At 42.8% G+C, this 24,212-nt stretch overlaps 1 protein-coding gene, 1 long non-coding RNA gene and 1 other non-coding gene across 4 annotated transcripts in view; 2 read left to right on the plus strand and 1 right to left on the minus strand.

Moving 5' to 3' along the window:
* MMEL1 (membrane metalloendopeptidase like 1) overlaps positions 1 to 13,224 on the minus strand; it is a 125,555-nt gene extending 112,331 nt beyond the window's left edge. The window contains exon 1 of the mRNA XM_075839392.1: positions 13,062 to 13,224. The gene's annotated coding sequence lies outside the window, so the exon portion shown is untranslated. The remainder of the gene's footprint in view (positions 1 to 13,061) is intronic.
* Positions 1 to 24,212, plus strand: part of LOC142661805 (uncharacterized) — a 113,755-nt gene that overhangs the window by 77,839 nt on the left and 11,704 nt on the right. For both annotated transcript variants that reach the window (XR_012850822.1, XR_012850823.1), the window contains exon 2: positions 11,085 to 11,163. This is a non-coding gene — a long non-coding RNA (uncharacterized LOC142661805). The remainder of the gene's footprint in view (positions 1 to 11,084; positions 11,164 to 24,212) is intronic.
* Positions 24,101 to 24,182, plus strand: TRNAS-GCU (transfer RNA serine (anticodon GCU)). The gene has a single exon. It is a non-coding gene; the product is annotated as a tRNA-Ser (tRNA).

Below are 24,212 nucleotides of genomic sequence, written 5' to 3' on the forward strand. Positions count from 1 at the left end.
ACATGATAGGATTAGATACAGTGGCTCAGCAGACAGTACCACACATGATAGGATTAGATACAGTGGCTCAGCAGACAGTATCACACATGATAGGATTAGATACAGTGGCTCAGCAGACAGTACCACACATGATAGGAGTAGATACAGTGGCTCAGCAGACAGTATCACACATGATAGGATTAGATACAGTGGCTCAGCAGACAGTATCACACATGATCGGATTAGATATAGGGCCCAGCAGACAGTATCATACATGATTGGATTAGATACACAGCTCAGCAGACTGTATCACACATGATAGGATTAGATACAGGGCCCAGCTCGCTGACATTGCGGCTCCAGCGCTGGACCCAGGATAGGTAAGAATAATAATTTTGCTTCTTTATGTGTTACTGATTATTTTTGTGTGTTTGTGTTTTTTTACAGGTTCGGTTGTTGGACTTCCGATACGAGGACTTCAATGACGGCGTTTTTTTTATTCTCAATAAAATGGTTAATGAGGGTTGTGTTTTTTATTTCAATAAAATATTTTTTCTATGTGCTTGTATCTTTTTAAACTTTATTATCACCGCCTTAGAAATGGCCGCTGGCTGATTAACAATCTCCATTACTAAGGCGAGGCTTAATGTTATGCCGGTGCAGAGGCTACACTAACCCCCATTATTACCCCGGTACCCACCGCCACCAGGAGTACTGGGAAGAGCCGGGTACGAACCAGTACCCGACCATCTGTAGTGACGGGCAGGCACCGGGGTGGCCGCAGGCTGGTAGTATTAGGCTGGGGAAGGCCAAAAACAGTGGCCCTTCCCACCCTTGTAATGCTGCCTGCTGCTGCTGTGTTGTATCTGGCTGGTTATGAAAATTGGGGGGGACCCGACATCGTTCTTTCCAATTATTTTTATTTTTTTTAAATGACGTGGGGTCCCCCCCATTTTCATAACCAGCCAGATACAATAAAGCAGCAGCAGGCAGCATTACCAGGATGGGAAGGGCCACTGTTTTTGGCCTTTCCCCTCCTGATAATACCAGCCTGCGGCCACCCCAGTGGCCGACCATTACTACAGATGGTCAGGTACTGGATCGTACCCGGCTCTTCCCAGCACCCCTGGTGGCGGTGGGTACCGGGGTAATAAAGGGGGTTAGTGTTAGCCTCTGCACCAGCTAACACTAAGCCCCGCCTTAGCAATGGATGCTGTCAATCAGCCGGCGGCCATTACTAAGGCGGTAGTAATATAGTTTAAAAAAAAAACACAAAAACATAGAAAAAATATTTTATTGAAATAAAAAAAAAACCCACACAGCCCTCATTAACCATTTTATTAATAAAAAAAAAGCTGTCATCGAAGTAGTCCTGGAATCCGCCGTAGTCCAACGACCGAACCTGTAAGAAAACACACAAAAAATTATTAGTAACACGTGTTAGGGTATGTGCACACGCACTAATTACGTCCGTAATTGACGGACGTATTTCGGCCGCAAGTACCGGACCGAACACAGTGCAGGGAGCCGGGCTCCTAGCGTCGTACTTATGTACGATGCTAGGAGTCCCTGCCTCGCTGCAGGACAACTGTCCCGTACTGAAAACATGATTACAGTACGGGACAGTTGTCATGCAGCAAGCCAGGGACTCCTAGCATCGTATATAACTATGATGCTAGGAGCCCGGCTCCCTGCACTGTGTTCGGTCTGGTACTTGCGGCCGAAATACGTCTGTCAATTACGGACGTAATTAGTGTCTGTGCACATACCCTAAGGCTTAGATACAGGGCCCATGTGTGATACTGTCTGTGAGACCCTGTATCTAAGCCTACCACAAGGTAGGCTTAGATACAGGGTCCAGCAGACAGTAATCTTATACAGTATAAGATTACTGTGTGCTGGGGCCCTGTATCTAAACCTACAGTGTGGTAGGCTTAGATACAGGGCCCAGCAGACAGGATCACGCATGGGCCATGTATCTAAGCCTACCATGTGATTGGCTTAGATACAGGGCCCAGCAGACAGGATCACACAATCTGTGATCCTGTCTCATGGGCCCCCTAAGCCTGCTACATCGTAGGCTTAGGGGTTGTGCAGTCCCTAAACATTGATGGCCTATCCACAGGATAGGCCATCAATAGCTGATGTGTCTCTCGGGACCCGCAAATCAGCTGTTTTGAAGGGGCCGCAGCACTCGTACGAGAGCTGCTTCCCCTTCATTTCACTACTCGCCCACACTGTGAATCGCCGACACCGATTCACAGTGTGACCGGAATGAAGTGACAGGAATGAAGGGGAGCAGCTCTCGTACGAGTGCTGCGGCCCCTTCAAAACAGCTGATTGGCGGGTCCCGGGAGTCAGACCCCGCCAGTCAGGGCTAACCTTACCTTCCTCTTCGGCCGCGGCCCGAGTTACTATAGTAACTTTTTATTGATGTGGTGCGGGGGGCCGTGGGCCCCCCTGGCTTCGGGGCCCGGTCGCAATTGCGACCGCTGCGACCCCTATAGCTACGCCAGTGTATCTATCTATCTATCTATCTATCTATCTATCTATCTATCTATCTATCTATCTATCTATCTATCTATCTATCTCATATCTATCTATCTATCTATCTATCTATCTATCTATCTATCTATCTATCTATCTATCTATCTATCTATCTATCTATCTATCTATCTATCTATCTATCTATCTATCTACCTATCTATCTACCTATCTATCTATCTATCTATCTATCTATCTATCTATCGAGGACCGATCTTAGGTTGGATGGTGCTCTGTGAAGTACCTTCTATTGACACCTTCCCTTATGGTGTACCATATAGCCCTCAAAAAATACAATGATATCGAGTATAAATACTGTAGCTATACCATACAATGTCCTAAAGACCCTGCCCAGTAGTATTAGAACAAGTCTAACTAAAAACACTCTTAAAAAATTGGCAATGCAGTTCTTCTGAAGAAATCTGTAGGGGTGTCCTTAGAAAAGGGGGACTTGATTACAAAAAGTAAAAATGTCCCACCTGTAGTTGATATTTCGATAGGCTCCAGTCCTTGTTTGACCTACCACTTCCCATTTCCTGTACAAGTGAAGGGCAGTGTAACCCTTGGGAGAGTTAAGGGGGTTTTACACCGGGCAATTATCGGGCAAACGCTCGTTCCCCTGCTGATCGTATCGTTTTAAAGAAGTCAAATATTATCGTTGTCGGCAGCACATCCTGGTGTGTAAACAGAGAGACGCGCTGCCGACATGATAATAATGTATGGGGAAGAGCGATCAGAGTAACGTCCGCTCGTCCCCATCTATAGTTCCGTGTGACAGGAGCAAACGAGCGCCGATCAACAATGTCTCGTCGATCGACACTCGCTGCAGTGGCCAAAATCGTCAGGTGTTATAGGGCCTTTACCCCCTTTATTGTTTGCTCATGTTGTGGTGTTTATGTAGCATAGGAACCTTAGGTGTTCTGACTTTTCTTGTGTGTCCTGGCAAAACTTTTTTACCGTATCTTGCCTGACGTAAGGTCTTCTTACACGTCGCAGATCAACAAGACAGCTTATTGATCGGCGCTCGTTTTCTCCTTTCACAAGGAGCTAGTGTGGGGACGAGCGCTCGTTACTCCGATCGCTCGTTCCCATACATTATTATCATGTCGTCTCCCTGTTTACACAACGATAATATTAAACTTTTTTAAAACGATACGATCAGTCGATGAATGAGGTTGCTCAATAAATGGCCCGTGTAAAAGGGACTTTAGAAGTTCTCTGATCTACTGCTCTTCTCCATGGCACTTGGCGAAGGTCGAGGATATTTTGATCATGTGCCACCCCCTTTCTGGCTTTGTAATACAGGACAAAAAGGTATGGGGCAGCAGCTGACCAAACAATGTTGGCTTTCTCCTTGCGCATTGGAGAGAAGCATCAGGTTAGATGGGATGAAGGTAAAATACTTTAGACAGTGGAAGCGGAGGACACTCCCCAGAGCAAAACAATTTTCTTGTGTTTTGCCCGGAATAAGCCATCTAGTGTATCATGTACAGCACAGAATACACCATTGTGTACTGACACAAAGCTCTTTTGATCTTCCACTCATTAGATCGCCGCTTATTTCAGAGCAGACAGTCAGGTAGCCGTGCTCGCTGACACTGATGACAGATACAGAATAGAGGGGGCAGACATCTCTCTTTCATGTATCCGTGGATCTTTTAAAATAGGATGAGACTGCACACATAGAGCTTGTGTTATTTTATCCATTGTATTATTAAGGGGTAATAGGAGATGTCTAGATGAAAACTGGCTTTATAGCAATTGCTCTTTTTTGTGATGAGTTGAGTGTACGAGATTGTTGGTGATCCCCAGTCTCTGTGGAACAGGAAAATACATTCAACTCTATTTTCAATGTTAGATATTTGAAAGAGAACCTGTCACCTCTCCTGACATGTCTGTTTTAGTGAAGTGCTCGGAGGGTGCTGGTTCACATTAAAAAGACACAGCTGGTATGGAGTCTTACAGGCAATGCCCCATAAGAAAAAACATATGCAAGTTAGTTCCACTCCAGGAGAAGAAAAACAATCTCTTTAGTGCCACCTATTGTGGTAAATTTCTTGTATCAGTGCATACAATAAAACCACAATTCTGGAGCATCTGTTCTTAGAATTCTGTTTTCCGTTCTTCTGTTATTCCTCATAGAAATGTATAAATTTATACTACACTACACTACACAGGTCAGCTGACATATCCTCTATACTACACCCCACAGGAGAGCTGACATATCCTCTATACTACACCCCACAGGAGAGCTGACAGATCCTCTATACTACACCACACAGGAGAGCTGACAGATCCTCTATACTACACCACACAGGAGAACTGACAGATCCTCTTTACTACATTACACAGGAGAGCTGACAGATCCTCTATACTACACCATACAGGAGAACTGACAGCTCCTCTATTCTGCACCACACAGGAGAACTGACATGTCCTCTATATTACACCACACAGGAGAGCTGACAGCTCCTCTATACTACCCCATACAGGAGAGCTGACAGCTCCTCTATACTACACCACACAGGATAACTGACAGATCCCCTATACTACACCACACAGGAGAGCTGACATGTCCTCTATATTACACCACACAGGAGAGCTGACAGATCCTCTATACTACACCACACCACACAGGAGAACTGACAGAGCCTCTATACTACACCACACAGGAGAGCCGACAGCTCCTCTATAATACACCACACAGGAGAACTGACAGATCCTCCTTACTACATCAAACAGGAGAGTTGACAAATCCTTTATACTACACCACACAGGAGAGCTGACATATCCTCTATTCTACACCACACAGGAGAACTGACAGATACTCTATACTACACCACACAGGAGAGCTGACAGCTCCTCTATACTACACCACACAGGAGAACTGACAGATCCTCTATACTACACCACACAGAAGAGCTGACATATCCTCTAAACTACACCACACAGGGGAGCTGACCTGTCCTCTATACTACACTACACAGGAGAGCTGACAGATACTCTATACTACACCACACAGGAGAGCTGACAGATCCTCTATACTACACCACACAGGAGAACTGACAGATCCTCTATACTACACCACACCACACTGGAGAGCTGACAGATCCTCTCTACTACACCATACAGGAGAACTGACAGCTCCTCTATACTGCACCACACAGGAGAGCTGACAGATCCTCTATACTACACCACACAGGAGAGAGCTAAAAGATCCTCTATACTACACCACAGAGGATAGCTGACAGATCATCTATACTATACCACACAGTAGAGCTGACATCTCCTCTATACTACACCACACAGTAGAACTGACTTCTCCTCTATTCTACACCACACAGGAGAGATGACAGATTCTCTATACTACACCACACAGGAGAGCTGACATGTCCTCTATACTACACCACACAGTAAAGCTGACATCTCTTCTATACTACACCACACAGGAGAGCTGACAGATTCTCTATACTACACCACACAGGAGAGCCGACAGCTCCTCTATACTACACCACACAGGAGACCTGACAGATCCTACATACTACACCCCACAGGAGAGCTGACAGCTCCTCTATACTACACCACACAGGAGAGCTGACAGCTCCTCTATACTAAACCACACAGGATAACTGACAGATCCTCTATACTACACCACACAGGAGAGCTGACAGATCCTCTATACTACACCACACAGGAGAGCTGACATGTCCTCTATATTACACCACACAGGAGAGCTGACATCTCCTCTATACTACACAGGATAGCTGACAGAGCCTCTATACTACACCACACAGGAGAACTGACAGATCCTCCTTACTACATCAAACAGGAGAGCTGACAGATCCTCTATACTACACCACACAGGAGAGCTGACATATCCTCTATTCTACACCACACAGGAGAACTGACAGATACTCTATACTACACCACACAGGAGAGCTGACAGATCCTCTATACTACACCACACAGAAGATCTGACAGATCCTCTATACTACACCACACAGGAGAACTGGCAGATCCTCTATACTACTGCCATGAACAAATACACAGTAAACAGTGAGGTCCCTGTACTTCCCAAACCTCTGTCCCTACCTACTTGTACGACCCGACCTAAATGATGGCGCACAACTGGGCGGCGTTCCCTATACTGGTACAAGTTAAACTGACAAACAGATAAGACAGAGACAGTACGAAATAACAAAGGGTCACCTGGGAAGTACACAGAGGGAGAGGCAGAGTAATTGCGCCTCGGACAAGTACGGGCGCAAAAGGCGGAGTCAGGCAGGCAGGGTCAAGCCGGGAAAGTCAGAAGACAAAGAAAAGTCAGGAGTCCAGCCGAGGTCAGGTCACAAGAAGTCAAAAAGCGAGTATCTCAGGGGAGTCTGAACTAAGGGAAAGCACCAGGCAAGGAAACTCTAATTACAGACAAAGGCCTACTGCCCCAGGCTGAACTAAATAATTTAAGGGCGGGAGCTCAGGAACATCAGCCAGGCTTTTATTGGCCTGACGCTCCTGATCTCCTATTGGCTGCAGACTGCCTCAGTCTGCCAGGCCGGGCCACTCCTGAGCGAGTAACTCTCGATGTCCTGGAGACCGAGGGAACCGCAGGCAGAGAGTACGTGACAACTACACCACACAGGAGAGCTGACAGATCCTCTATACTACACCACACAGGAGAGCTGAAAAATCTGCTATACTACACAACACAGGAGAGCAGACAGATCCTTTATACTACACCACACAGGAGAGCTGACAAATCTGCTATACTACACAACACAACACAACACAGGAGAGCTGACAGATCCTCTATACTACACCACACAGGAGAGCTGACAGATCCTCTATACTACACCACACACGAGAGCTGACAGCTCCTCTATACTACACCACTCAGGAGAGCTGACAGATCCTCTATACTACACCAGACAGGAGAGCTGACAGATCCTCTATACTACACCACACAGGAGAACTGACAGATCCTCTATACTACACCACACAGGAGACCTGACAGATCCTCTATACTACACCACACAGGAGAGCTGACAGATTCTCTATAGTACACTACACATGAGAGCAGCTCCTCTATACTACACCACACAGGAGAGCTGACAGATCATCTATACTGCACCACATGGGAGAACTGATAGATCCTCTATACTACCCCACACAGAAGATCTGACAGATCCTCTATACTACACCACACAGGAGAGCTGACAGCTCCTCTATACTGCACCACACAGGAGAACTGACAGATCCTCTATATTACTCCACACAGGAGATCTGACAGATCCTCTATACTACACCACACAGGAGAGCTGACATATCCTCTATTCTACACCACACAGGAGAACTGACAGATCCTTTATACTACACCACACAGGAGAGCTGACATCTCTTCTATAGTACACCACACAGGAGAACTGACAGCTGTTCTATACTACACCACACAGGAGAGCTGACAGATCCTCTATACTACACCACACAAGAGAGCTGACAGCTCCTCTATACTACACCACACAGGAGAGCTGACAGATCCTCTATACTACAACACACAGGAGAACTGACAGATCCTCTATACTACATCACACAGGAGAACTGACAGCTCCTCTATACTACACCACACAGGAGAACTGAAAGATCCTCTATACTACACCACACAGGAGACCTGACAGATCCTCTATACTACACCACACAGGAGAACTGACAGCTCCTCTATACTACTCCACACAGGAGAGCTGAAAGATCCTCTATACTACACGACACAGGAGAACTGACAGATCCTCTATACTACACCACACAGGAGAACTGACAGCTCCTCTATACTACACTACACAGGAGAGCTGAAAGATCCTCTATACTACACCACACAGGAGAACTGACAGCTCCTCTATACTACTCCACACAGGAGAGCTGAAAGATCCTCTATACTACACCACACAGGAGAACTGACAGATCCTCTATACTACACCACACAGGAGAACTGACAGCTCCTCTATACTACACTACACAGGAGAGCTGAAAGATCCTCTATACTACACCACACAGGAGAACTGACAGCTCCTCTATACTACTCCACACAGGAGAGCTGAAAGATCCTCTATACTACACGACACAGGAGAACTGACAGATCCTCTATACTACACCACACAGGAGAACTGACAGATCCTCTATACTACACCACACAGGAGAGCTGACAGATCCTCTATACTGCACCACACAGGAGAGCTGACAGATCCTCTATATTACACCACACAGGAGAGCTGACAGCTCCTCTAAACTACACCACACAGGAGAGCTGACAGATCCTCTATACTACACCACACAGGAGAGCTCACAGATCCTCTATACTATACGACACAGGAGAACTGACATGCCCTCCTTAAGTTGTAATACTTAGAATTGCACCACCAATAGATGTGAAAAACAGCACTGCGGTTCCTACTATCCTTCTTTACTACAAGGTTTCGGGTCAATATGATCTGGGCCCTGCTGTCCCTGGAACGAGGGGGTGTTGGTATAAATCAGTACCAGCAGGGTTTACACTTTGGTCTTGTCTATGGGCCCTCCTCCACTCTATGCACACCCCTGTGACCAGTGGCATACCTACCATAGAGACAGGGCTTGCAATTGCTATGGGGGACCATGGTGGGAAGGTGCCAAGCACAGAATGGCTTTCATTGACGTTGTATTGGCTACCTGCACCCCCACTAAAGGCATTTGAAAAGGCAGAAGTAGATAAAAAAAGAATTCTACCGTTTATATTGTGTCTCTTACAAGCAGGGATAATTCGGCATGACATTACAAGACATAATCCCCCAATGATATACACATACTGAGAAATAAGCTCAAGATACAGATGTAGCAGAGCCAACATTTTACTTTGCTGCACAGTGATAACTCATTGAGTGGAGTAGCTTTATTTGTACTCCTATGTAAAGTCATATGGTATGATATGAAAGTGAGCTGCTAAACAACAAACTCAGCGCTTCTACATTGACAATCTGCAACTGTTGTAAATAAATCTCAATGACTTCCAGCCTCATTGAGGTTTTATGCTGAATTGTCCATCAAGTGTTGTTGTCATCTTAAACTCTTATGATTATGTTTGTTTATGGGATTATTCAAGACATTGACTTATGTGGAAAGAATGTCTCGGTCATTAAACTGGAAGTTATTACATTATTCTCACCCATCATACTAGAAAATTCAGCAAATGGCAGGTCATGTAGAACAAACAGAACCATGAAGTATCACTAAGGTAACACTTTCCTATCTGTTATGATTGTATTTACTGTAGGCATATGAGCCACATCATAGGCAGAAAAGAAGCAGACGTGCAATATACCACTGACCACCAGGGAATATAATATACCACTGACCACCAGGGAATATAGTATACCATGACCAGCAGAGAATATAGTATACCACTGACCACCAGGGAATATAATATACCACTGACCAGCAGGGAATATAGTATACCATTGACCACCAGGGAATATAGTATACCATGACCAGCAGAGAATATAGTATACCACTGACCACCAGGGAATATAATATAACACTGACCAGCCGGGAATATAGTATACCACTGACCACCAGGGAATATAGTATACCACTGACCACCAGGGAATATAATATACCACTGACCAGCAGGGAATATAGTATACCATGACCAGCAGGGAATATATTATACCACTGACCACCAGGGAATATAGTATACCACTGACCACCAGGGAATATAGTATACCACTGACCACCAGGGAATGTAATATACCACTGACCACCAGGGAATATAGTATACAACTGACCACCAGGGAATATATATATCATATACCACTGACAACCAGGGACCTTATAATAATATATACTAATAATACACTAATAATGTACAATAACATACAGTGTTGACCACCAGGGAATATATATATATATATATATATATATATATATATATATATATATATAATATACCACTGACCACCAGGGACTGGTATATAATATAATAATATACCCTATTGACTACCGGGGAATATATATATAGCATGAACCACTCCCTACAGCGTGATATCACACAACAAAAGCCATTGAAAAAGTAAAGTTAAAGTTTCTTGACACTGTGTATTTAATGCGTTAAAAGGTAAGATAAAGATGGCTACATCTGTACATAGTATATAACATATGGAAGCAAGCATATTATACATTACTGACAACCAGGAACAAATATAATATATACAACTCAACTAGGCACTCAATATAGTATGTAACACTGACCATGGATCTGGTAATATTTACAACTAACCACCAGGGACTGGTAATAATATATAGTAATAATGTACAATGATATACACTATTGACCACCAGGGAATGTATATGTCAGATACCACTGACCACCAGAGACTGCTAATAATATACACTATTGACCACCAGAGAATGTATATATCAGATACCACTGACCACCAGAGACTGCTAATAATATACACTATTGACCATCAGGGAACGTATATATATCAGATACTACTGACCACCAGAGACTGCTAATAATATACACTATTGACCACCAGGGACTGACCGCCGACCAGAGGGAAGCAGGACAGAACATCGGGAGAGAATGGGCCACCGGACAGGAGACGCCAGGACGCGGTAAGAGGAGCACCATCGGCCACTTTTGGTACAGGGACTGGCATAGAGCGCCCTTATTTTCCCTTATACCATATATTTATTTAAATACTAAGAACATTATATGTGACATTACGTTACCTGCCACCTCGATGATTGCACCATAGCAAAGTAATAGTCGTGTGAATTTGCTTTTTACATTCCTCTTATTTCATTGCGGATTGATGGCAGAAAATCCTAATCTAATAATAGCCTTGCCTACTCATATTACATTCAAATGTATTTAGAATTTCTGAAGAAGAAATAGATTACGTTTCCTCATTTCCATTTAATTCCAAAAACGACTTTTCCACTGAATTATTCCACTTTTATATTGGTTTATGGAAAGTTGTGCGCATTCCTATTCACATGAAGAATTATGTAAAGCTGTAGATTTATCAGTGATATTCTATATGAACCATACAGTAGCTACTATTGAGATTGAGAGCAATGGGGCTCAAGCGCTGGTTGGCCCCAACCCCCCTCACCATGGGTGGTTTGAACCTATTTGTTGCCCCCTTTTCTACAGCCCCATGGCATTTAAGGGAGACACCAATCAGAGGAGAGGGGGATTAGCGTCAAGTCTCGGATTGGGTAGGGTCACCCATCACAAGGAGGGCACTACATATTGGATGGTGTCTGCTTTTGATGGGTAGATGCATAGATGGGTATGGTAACTAAGTACATATCATTAAAGATAATGCGCCATATGTACATCAATGACTGCATATCATGTCCCTGCAAATTGGCGTGTGTCGTGTTTTAAGCCAGATACTGATTCACCTGTATGGTGTTTATACGTAATAACAGTGCGCCAATTGCAAAAACGTAGGAATTTTTAAATCGGATATACAATATAATAATGGAGAAAATGGAAAAACTCCAAACCACTCCAAAAACAATAAGAAGTATTATAATCTAGTCCACTTTTTATGTCAATTGTTGGAATTGTGCTTTAAAACTACGAGGTTCCCGAAAACTGTTCCAGTCGATATGGGCCATATTGGCTTGCACATTACGGATTTCTGGGGGCAACCCTACTGTTCTTTATTTGCAATGGTTTCTATATATGACCCTTCAGTATGTTTTTGACCCCTTGATCCTTACACATCAACAATTTGCCACTGTTTTGTAAAAAGTGCTGAAAAATATATTTTTGGGGCATTTTTACACAGAAACGATTAAAAAATTAGGGAAAAAAATCTGTGCCTTGACAACGCCACATCTGAAAATACCCAATTATAGAAAAAATAATAATGACATTCTGCATACACTATAGCAACATATAATAATAAGAATTAAATAATACATTTTCTGCAACAAATTCTACCGCTTGTGACTCCACCTCAAGAGAGATCTGAATTAAAATGTAATCAAATGGTTGAATACATGAATGTTTCATAAGAACTCATTAATTCATTGTAACATCTGCCCAATAATTATTTTGCTGCTTAGAAGCGTCGTAAAAACGCAGATGCAATGTTAAAAATCATGAAAACTTAAAAAGGGCCATAAAGACCGCAAGCAAACATAAATATATGAATAAGGGCATTTTAATTTAGACATTTTAAATTTTTTGAATTAAAAATATAAACAATAAAATAAATTGAAAAATGTATACATATATTTTTTTAATATATTTTTCTATATGAAAAAATAAATACATGAAATTATTAAATATCTTTTTAGATTAAAAAATGTAATACATAAAAAATCATACATATAATATTTAAATACAAATATATATATATATATATAAAAAATTTTAAATAAAAAAAATCTCTATTTATTAACTTGTACCCTTATATACACACCCTTATATGCACGCTCTCCATAAATGTAAAATCCCAGCATAAAATCATAATTATTCCCTGTTCTCTCACCTGTATAATGTGAAGAATTTCTCCGCAGTCCCAGACAAGTACTGAGCGGATGTAAAAAAAAAATTCACCTCTGATATTTACATTTTCTGCTGAAACCACTGGCTCATCTCTACAGCAGATGATTAGAAACAGCTTTTCCCAGCAAGATGCTTTATCACAAAGTGCTCGGACTATAGACCTTCCTTTTCACTCTCTACAATTGTTTTGGTTTTTTTTGTCAGCTCTTGGTCTCGCAATCTCATCACACTCAGGTGTCTGGGATTATCCAATGAATTTCCAGCACTGGTAATACACAACCAAGGTTATCGTTACATTAACTCCTACTGATCCAATACAGCTCTGTTCATTGTCTACCTGTATATACCCGCACTGTATCAGAGTCACAGCAGCAGCTCTAGTAATAACTACTATTAACATCAGAGACATTTAAAAAAAAAAATATATATATATATATATATATATATATATACATGTGCTAGTCCCCCCCCCCCCCCATCCCTACCCCTTTAACTAAAGGTGTCCAACCTGTGTGGTCGCACAGGGCATATCTCCTGTCATTCCTAAAGGAGACGTCACTGGCCCTGATGACCTGGGCAACTGGAGCTTGCAACCCCAATCGCACACTTGGTGCCTAAACCTATGGAAAGACAGCTGAACAGACTGGAGCTTTACTCCCTACTTTATTGATTTAGCAATTGGATATTATTTAGGCAACTGTTATTTGGACACTTTAGGCAAAATTATTTGTACACTTGTTTATATTGGGCACTATATGGTACATCATAGGAGGCACATCAATAGAAGGTATTGCACAGGGCACCATCCATCCTAAGGCTGTCCCTGGGTATGGAGGCATGCTAGATATGAATGCAGTACTAAGGTCTCCATCTAATATTATACAAAAGTGTCCTATGATCGTTGGGTTTAGTTTCCTCTAGATACCTTGTGTAATGTCCATGGCTGCGGGCCGTCAGCTCCAATCCCTCCCTGACAGCCGCAGCCACGAGTCGGCAAGCGCTTGCCCCAGCCTCCTCCTCAGGAGACGCCAGCACTCGCTTCCACTCACCTTAGCCGAATCCCACACCAGACTTTTGATGAACCTTGAACCCGTGAGTACCCTGGACCATAAGAGGGGTCCAGCCCCCTGCTTCTATGCCTGAGCGTTGTTGATGTTTCCCTAGTTTGTCTATGTGATGGCCTCCTAGTGTATTCCAGTTCCTGTACCTGTTCCAGTTCCTGTTCCTGTTCCTGTTTCCTGCTTTCCATACTATCCTGGTCGAGCATTGTGCTGTGCCAAAGTCGTGTTGTGCTGTATCCACGTCTGACCTGCTTCTCCTCGCCTGACGTCCACCTGCTGCCTAGTCCCAGCCGAGCCTGCCTTACTGCTGTCTGAGCTGCCACTGGTACCTCTACGAACTATAGACATTGACCTGTGCCCTGTTGGCCAGCTGCCTTACCGCCAAGGCGGTACGGCCCAGTGGGTCCACAGACCCTTTGTGACACCTTGGTTTCTTCCCACAGTTCAAAATGATAGGTCAGTCTCATTATGGTAAGTTACGCCCCTTATAGAAAATAGCTTTGAAACTCCATGAAGCTAAAATTGATTGGATGAGGACAATTGCTTTACACGCTATGCTTGCCGGAACGTGATCCAGTTGTTGCTCTTCCTTATGCTGACCAACAGGTCTCAGATTTGAACCCCAACAAAATATAAGACTTCCAGCATCACCAAGGATCAGAGTGAGTTAATGGGCTTCCTTGGAAATAGTATTCCACCCTCAGTATTTAAGTAACCAGGGCCCCAAGATGAGTATGCGTTGAGTCCGTGGTCGCTGAACACAGGCACATCCTACCTACCAGCAGCTGTGACCGCAGGTCACTCTCCTCATGCCGGAGTCTACCTCACCAGAGACGCCGGAACACGCGGCTTCAACCTTCACACTGAGGCCTGTAGGGTACGCATGCGCGCTCGTTCCCGACCTTGAATGACCAGCGCGCACACCAGTTCAACGTTCCCTGGCCAATCCCTAATACTTCCTGGACTATAAAAAGGGCTCTGCCCTTCCTCCCCTTGCCTGAGCATTGTTGTTGTCTTCCCAAGTTAGTTTAAGCAAATGGTCCCTTAGTTGTATCCTGTTCCCAGTGTTCCTGTATCCTGTAACCTGTAACTGTGTTTTGTTCCTGAGCCGAAGTCTAGTGTTGGAGTCGTGTTTGTTCTAACTGCCACGTCCAGTGTCATCTCCCACATCCTGTGTCATCTGCCAAGAACAGTGTCATCTATCACGCTAAGTGTCATCTGCCACGCCAAGCGTCATCTGCCCCGCTAAGCGTAATCTGTGCCACGAATCAACTGTGCCAAAGCGTCTGCTACATCTCATGTCTGTCTGGACTCTCATACAGGTACTCTTGCGCTAAGACTTTCATTGACAATAACAATGCATTGCGGCGCAGATGACGTAATCATGTCACGCTGACATGATTACTGCGAGCAGCGCCAAGTACCAGTAAGAAGACAGTGACGGGACCGTTCAGCTCGTCGTGGGAACGTGTTAGGTGAGGTTTTTAAAATTATTTTTATTGAAGCAAAGGCGTCAAACTGGGGGATATGGGGTATTGAAAAAAACAACGTGGGGTCCCCCCAATTTTTCATAACTAGCCAGCTGCAACACTGCAGCAGCAGGCTAGCATTACCAGGGTGGGAAGGGCCCACTGTTTTTGGCTTTTCCCAGTCTAATAACACCAGCCAGTGTGTGCCCCAGTTCCCACCCATTGCTACAGCTGGTCGGGTACTGGATCGTATTCGGCTCTTCCCGGCAACCCTGGTGGGTACCGGGGTAATAATTGGAGTTAGTGTTAGCCTCTGCACCGTCAATCAGCCAGCGGCCATTACTAAGGCGGTAGTAATAAAGTTTAAAAAAATACAAGGGCATGGAAGAAATATTTTATTGAAATAAAAACTCCCACACAACCATCATTAACCCTTTTATTGAGAATAAAAAAACTTTGTCATCGAAGTAGTCCTCGAATCTGAACCTGTAAAAAAACCACCAAAAAAATTAATAACGCATAAAAAAAGCAAAACAATTCTTATACTTACTTTTCCTGGGTCCAGCACAGGAGCCACAATGTCAGCGAGCTGAGCCCTATATCTAAGCCTATCATGTGTGATACTGTCTGCTGAGCTGCTGTATCTAATCCTATCAATAGCTATAGGGTCAGAGTGCTATAGATATGCTGTCTCATATATATATATATATATATATATATATATATATATATATATATTTATACATATATATATGTATACACTGAATATATGTATATATATATATATATATATATATATATATACACACACATACACACACTTTTTTTGTGGGGTGGACATATGTTAGTACAAGGATACCTACTGCTGGGACCCTGTGTATAACTCTATCATGTGTGATACTGTCTGCTGGTGCCATGTATCTAAGCCTATCATGTATGATATCGTCTGCTGAGACAATGCATCCAATTATATCCAGCAGTGTAGCTATAGGTGCCTTAGTCTTATAGATATGCTATCTCCGATATGTATGTAAAAGTTTATTTATTTTTCGGGGGGTAAATATATGTCTCAGGGCTTGTGCCCCTGATCTTTTAAGACCCTAGCAGCGCCCCTGGGCCTAACTAATATAGGGGCACAAAGGAGACTTAAAAAACATATAGGGACACAAAGGGCGTCTTACTAATATATAGGGATACAACTAATATATGGGGGCTTGAAAGAGAACTACTATTCTTTAGGGGCAAAAATGGGACATTACTACTGTGTGGGAGCACATAGAGAGGTATTACTGTGTAGGGAGTAGAAAGATGGCACTAAAACTGAACCATAACTATTTTCTTAAAGGTCGCCTTTTTTTGAGGGATTTGTGCCCTAAAAGGGACAGTATAGGTGGTAATGGTAGGGGCAGTTTATCAACATCACGTTTACCTCTAATTCCTCCGGGTACTGAAATACTCAAGCCTACACAACCTCCATGTAACAGGTACATCAAGATTCACACATCGCAGAAACTATCTGGATTCATTGGCCCATGACTTACATGTGACTGGTAAGTGATCCATGGTTACATCCTCCTGCCATTATGTTTCTGCCTTTATACTACCACCGCTCGAGTTGCACCGCATAGGGGCCCACTAATGTTCTGTCGCCCAAGGGCCCACATAAACCTGGAGCTGGCCCTGGATACATGTATGACTGAAATAGTCACCATGCCTTCAAACAAGCTTCATATCTGTCCCGGTACCCTGGATTTTTGAAGAAGACTATAAGATTGTACCAGTAATGCAAGATTACATCAGTTTGCACTTTCACCTTCTCCATCCCCTATCATCCGAACACTTCTGTCTCTGCACACTTCCCCTCACATTCTCCCTCCACCATCACCTCCAGCTCATGGCACATTCTCTTTTATTATCACCAAGGATACTAAGCAATTATTCACAGAAAAGATAAAACTCGAGCTCTAACACAAACTCTAGCGATGCTGCCACCGCAGTTAACAAAGTCATATCTCTCAAAGTGACAAGTGTCTACGAGAGTTCAGGCTGGGTCAGGAAATGTCAAGCTCAACATAGAGGTTAACAAATACATTAAGCTGTAGGCTTGGCGTAGTAACTGCTTCAAAAATTAAGGTTAAGCCTGGTAAATAAAGCTGTGTTCACATCTGCGTTTGAGCCTTTCGTCTGGTTTAAAGTGAATGTGTCATCAGAAAATGACTTTTTGTTTAATTCAAGTTTTTATGTTAAACATATTTTTTATGAATTTTAGGTGATATTTTTACATTTCTATGTCATTATCTATATAAAAAATATCTCACAATAGACTGACCCTTCCTGTTCTGTAGAGATCACTTCTCAGCATCATCTCATGATCATCACAGACAGAATTACAATAACAGGTAACACCTATGTGTAGATATCACAGGATCCACCATTCCTGAGACAGACTGACCTAGGGCTGGGCGATTATGATATAAATAAAAATCACGATTAATTGAACATGTAACCTCGATTACGATTAATGAACAATTATTTAGGCCACACCCCATTTGCATGCCATGCTCCCTATTTGCATGCTACACCATTTAATTAATATTTATCCCCTGAGCCTGTTGTATACTACTGTATATAATATACCCACTGACTCTGCCCCCACACAGTATATTGCCCCATAGTGCTCCCTACACAATATAATGCACCATAGCTTTCCCTAAACATTATAATGCCCCTATAACTGCCCTCCACACAGTATAATGCCCCTATAGCTGCCCCTACACAGTATAATGCCACTATAGCTGCCCTCCACACAGTATAATGCACCTATAGCTGCCCTCAAACAATATAATGTCCCCATAACTGCCCTCACACAATATAATGTCCCCATAACTGCCCTCACACAATATAATGTCCCCATAACTGCCCTCACACAGTATAATGCCCTCATAACTGCCCCCATAGCTGCCCTCCACACAGTATAAAGTTCTACATAGCTGCTCCCTTGCTGTATAATGCCGCACAGCCGCCCCACACAGCCCCAATAGTGCCTGATAAAAATAATACAAATACATACTCGCCTAATCCTGTTCCAATGAAGAGTGGGGGATATCCCTCTGGTCTGTGCAGGAAGGTGCAGACAGGCACGATGATGTCACTGCCCCATGTCCGGCAAAACATAGGGAATGGTAGAGCAGGTCCCCTGCTTTACCATTGGATTCAATTGTATCTGTGTTCTGAAGATGCAGATACAGTTTAAACCTGGGAAAAATAATTGATAAAACTGAAATTCACAAGGTGACATCGATTAATTGTGCTGAATTTCGGTTTTGCTTTTTTTTTTAATTAATTGCCCAGTCCTAGACTGACTCTTCCTGTTCTGTAGAGATTACTTCTGAGCATCATCTCATGGTCATCACAGGCAGAATTACACTGACATGTAACACCTATATATAGATGACACAGGATCCACCATTCATAATACCCTCGATCCTTCCTGTTCTATAGCGATCACTTCTCAGCGGTCATCTCATTATCATCAAAGGCAGGTATACACTCACAGTTAACACCTATATATAGATAACACAGGATCCACCATTCATAATAGACTGACTCTTCCTGTTCTGTAGAGATCACTTCTTGGCATTATTTCATGATCATCGCAGGCATAATAACAATTACAGGTAACACCTATATGTTGATAACACAGGATCCACTATTCATAATACCCTGACACTTCCTGTTCTCTAGAGATCGTTTCACAGCAGTCAGGTCATTATCATCACAGGAAGTATTACACTGACAGATAACACCTATATATAGATAACACAGAATTCACCATTCATAATACCCTGACACTTCCTGTTCCCTAGAGATCGTTTCATCACAGGAAGTATTACACTGACAGATAACACCTATATATAGATAACACAGGATTCACCATTCATAATACCCTGAACCTTCCTGTGCTGTAGAAATCACTTCTCAGCAATTCTCTCATTATCATCAAAGGCAGGATTACACTGACAGGTAACACCTAAATATAGATAACACAGGATCCACCATACATAAGAGACTGACCCTTCCTGATCTCCCATAGAAGTCAACGGGTCCCTTTATGTTCAGAGGTTCCTATGGTTCATGTGGCTGCTGTAAAGCATATCTTTAAATGCCGTTAACAGCAGATCAGACAGGATAGCCGTCCACATGATCATGTGCAGAAAGTAGAGAAAAAAATCTGCAATCAAAAAATAAAAACAGATTTGATAAAAAGATTATGTTTCACTATCTGGTTTTATTTAGGAAAAAAATATAGGTGATACATCCCCTTTAATGTGCTATTCTACCCATCAAATTAAAACATAATGGGCCCCATTACAAATCAATGGGGTTTATGGGGCCCTGGTGGTATCCATCTGGTACTACATTGTGGTTTCCATGATAAACGAAAACTGTGTCATAGAAGTAAACTGAGCTGTACCATTTATTTATCAGTATAATGTAGAATTTTTGGGTTTGACATAAAACTTCTGCTTGTATCTGTTACTAAAAACATTCAATAATGTATTCATCAAAAGCGATCCTTTTTCAAGGGGTTTCAAAGAATATACATTGATGACCTATCCCTAGTATAGTTTATCAAAGTATGATTGTTGGGGGTGTGGCCTTGGACCAGTGGGCGCCACGTCCCTTTCAATTTTTATTGTATAGTTCCGCTGATTGGTAGGTAACATGGGAATAGCACCACCGACTGATCACCCAGCCTAAGAAAAGGCCTTCAATTACTTTTGGAATATTCTATAGTCATCCTATAAAAAGCATGCAAAGATTCTCACTTTTCATCGTCATCGTTTGCATTTTTAGTGCACCTTAGCTGAAACTAAAATGGGAAAATGGCGAAATCTGTGACTTGACGAAAGAGAACTTCCTTCATCTGCTATATCAACCATGAACTACTGAGGGGTCAACAAGACAATTGAGGAGTCCTTTTCTTAGTCTGCACAGTATTTCAGGGGCTAAAGCAGCAATATGAGCTGTAGAACTGATTTTCCGGCTCTTACAGGAAGTTGTAACCATAGTCAGCCATTTTAGAATTACAGAGCTAACTCTTTTGGTCACCAAGTCACCCGCACCATATACAAGTATACTCAAACACTTCCCTTTTTTCTCCTCCTTCTCTCCCTCAGTCCTCTCTATGTTTGCCAATACAATGTATGTTATATCTATAGTCACGACCTTGTGTCTTCTGTACATACCACGGAGGTAAGAACAGCCACATAACAGCCCACATACAAACTCCTACTCCATTCATTTCAAAGGAGGTTGTGATGGAATAAATAAAGCATTCAATGTTAAAAAAGATAAGCATTTTAACAGGGCGCCCTAAGACAATACAAACTTTTGACAAGCAGAATACGTGACTTTGCTTCAATGATTTTGTCTTCAGCCCGCACAAATCCTCGCCCCTTTTAATGTCTTTATCATCTTTAATGTTTTAATGGTTTAGTGTCTTAATAATTTTACTGTCATGATCCAGGAAAGAAAAGAGAAGACATAAAAGGCAAAGCTTCGTGACTCATTATCCACCAGTGTCAAAATTCTGCATATTTTGGAAGACGAAGACCGATGATCCGAAATGTCATTGACTAATAGATCAGTAGATCTCTCCAAGACTGCACACAAGCACTATGATTACAGAACAAATATCTAATGAGACAGACGGTTACGCCAATCGTCATTTATTAAAAGTGACCTTGTGTACGCAAGGACAGTGTCTCTACAGAGCCTTGAAATTGCCTAATGCTAATCAGTCCCTCCAAACCTCCCTCATGGCTAATTCTGAGTATCACTAGTTGAAATCAGCTAAAACCATTCACCCTCATACACTAAGATAAAGCGCAATTTATTACCAGTCCCGAAATAGAGATATATTAATTCTGCCTGGACACCCTGGATACCTGGCAGTGAGAGGCATCTAAAAATTATGTATTCCGGTCTTAACAATGTTTGGAGGTATTGGAAATTGTTGCAATTTCAAGGACAAAGATGAAAGGGACTGTATGCCGCTCTGGGAATTGGATTTTTCAATTACACTTCTCATAATTATATTACTATTGTCCATAGTGACGTCACTGCTGCGGCCAGTAATTGTCCACTGTGGTTACATGACATGTTATCACTATGGATGTCACATTACGCATGTGGGGGGCAACAGGAGTGGCGGTAGATACACAAGACCGATGACAGGAGACAGGAGTGGGCTCGGTAAGGTCTGTTTATCTAACACAGTGTCATTATTTTGAGTCCATATACAAAGATTTTGGAATACTGGAAAACCTCTTTACAAACAATTATGGTCTATCCCAAGGATTAGCGATCAATATCTGATTGCCAGTGGTCTGGTTGCTGTGATCCCAACCAATCAGCACAATGAAGGGGTCATGGCGCCATAGGTTTATAGGCAGGACTGAGACAAAGCCACCATTACGGACAAGCCGCTGTGCCTATGTAAACAATTAAGGGGACGCGGCACTCACAGGTGCACCGTGGCCTTTTTATTCTGCCGATCGGCGGAGGTCCCGAGGGTTGCACCCCCACGGATCAAACATTGATCTATAGGCACTCAGTGTTTAAAGATGTTGTACAGAATTAAGATTAGAAAAACATGGCTGCTTTTTTCCAAAAACAGCGCCACACTTGTCCACAGATTGTGTGTGGTATTGCAGCTAAGCCTCATTCACTTCATTTTGTCTGCGCTATAATACCAAACACAACCCATAGACAGGTGTGGCACTGTTTTTAGAAGAAGGCAGCAATGTTTTTCTAATCCTGGACAATCCTTTTAGGCCCAGGAGAACCCCTTTAAAAAATGTTTCTTGACGAGTGAGCCCCCAAGCCTCTATGAAAATGTGTATGAGCAGTCAAACGTAGCTGTATAAGATGGATAGCAAATTTAAGTTTATGATCTTATTTGTCTTTAAAAAAAATATTAAATTTTTTACTTTAGCTGAAAAAACTCCCCCAAAAACATTTTATAGGGGTCCCTACTAGACAACCCCCTTTCAGATGGAAGCTGCCTCGGTGATCAGCTGTAACCCCTAGTGATCAGATGTTATTAGGAGCAGATAAGGGCGGCTATGCGGGCAGCTATATGGGAAAGACACAGGAGGCGGCCACTGCAGGTGAACAGAAGTACTACATGGTTTCCTTTCAAACAAATGGGCAACCATGTAATATGTGACACTGCTTGGTCTCCAGAGCAGTAACTGTTCTTTTTAACTCCATTAGTCTGCAAGAATTTCGTCAAGTTTCTGAAGTTTTGCAGACATCCAGCAGCAGAAACAGATGTCTGTCCCCTCCTGATCCCCCTACGTGGCCCAGCCAAAGCGTTTAGTTGGTTGCCATGCTTGGTCTCCATTGTAAAGTACTGCAGATAGGTTTCTGCTGAAGCAAGATGCCTCCCTGCCACTAAAATATTTGATCTGAGAGAAGCAGAGGGAGACATAATGGAAACCTCCTGGGACTCATATAGAAGACTTTATTTTCTCAATGTTTAGATTGTGACATTGTATCTACAAGGATTAAGTAAGAGAATATAATTCATGGGTGTCAATAATCATTTATTTAAAGAGGCTCTGTCACCAGATTTTGCAACCCCTATCTGCTATTGCAGCAGATAGGCGCTGCAATGTAGATTACAGTAACGTTTTTATTTTTAAAAAATGAGCATTTTTGGCCAAGTTATGACCATTTTTGTAGTTATGCAAATGAGGCTTGCAAAAGTCCAAGTGGGTGTGTTTAAAAGTAAAAGTCCAACTGGGCGTGTATTATGTGCGTACATCGGGGCGTGTTTACTACTTTTACTAGCTGGGCGTTCTGATGAGAAGCATCATCCACTTCTCTTCACAACGCCCAGCTTCTGGCAGTGCAGATCTGTGACGTCACTCACAGGTCCTGCATCGTGTCGGCCACGTCGGCACCAGAGGCTACAGTTGATTCTGCAGCAGCATCAGCGTTTGCAGGTAAGTAGCTACATCGACTCTTACCTGCAAACGCCGATGCTGCTGCAGAATCAACTGAAGCCTCTGGTGCCGATGTGTCCGACACGATGCAGGACCTGTGAGTGACGTCACAGATCTGCACTGCCAGAAGCTGGGCGTTCTGAAGAGAAGTGGATGATACTTCTCATCAGAACGCCCAGCTAGTAAAAGTATTAAAAACGCCCCGATGTACGCACATAATACACGCCCACTTGGACTTTTACTTTTAAACACGCCCACTTGGACTTTTGCAAGCCTCATTTGCATAACTACAAAAATGGTCATAACTTGGCCAAAAATGCTCGTTTTTAAAAAATAAAAACGTTACTGTAATCTACATTTCAGCGCCTATCTGCTGCAATAGCAGATAGGGGTTGCAAAATCTGGTGACAGAGCCTCTTTAACTATACTTTCCTTTTACATTTGTCTTTTGAGCATGCTGCTTTGATGTATCACAGAGACAAGGTGGCCGAGTGGTTAAGGCGATGGACTGCTAATCCATTGTGCTCTGCATGCGTGGGTTCGAATCCCATCCTTCTCGATCTGAAAAGTTTTGTTTGAACTTTTATGT

The sequence above is a fragment of the Rhinoderma darwinii genome, chromosome 10, assembly GCF_050947455.1.
Source record: "Rhinoderma darwinii isolate aRhiDar2 chromosome 10, aRhiDar2.hap1, whole genome shotgun sequence".
Taxonomy (NCBI): Eukaryota; Metazoa; Chordata; class Amphibia; order Anura; family Rhinodermatidae; genus Rhinoderma; species Rhinoderma darwinii.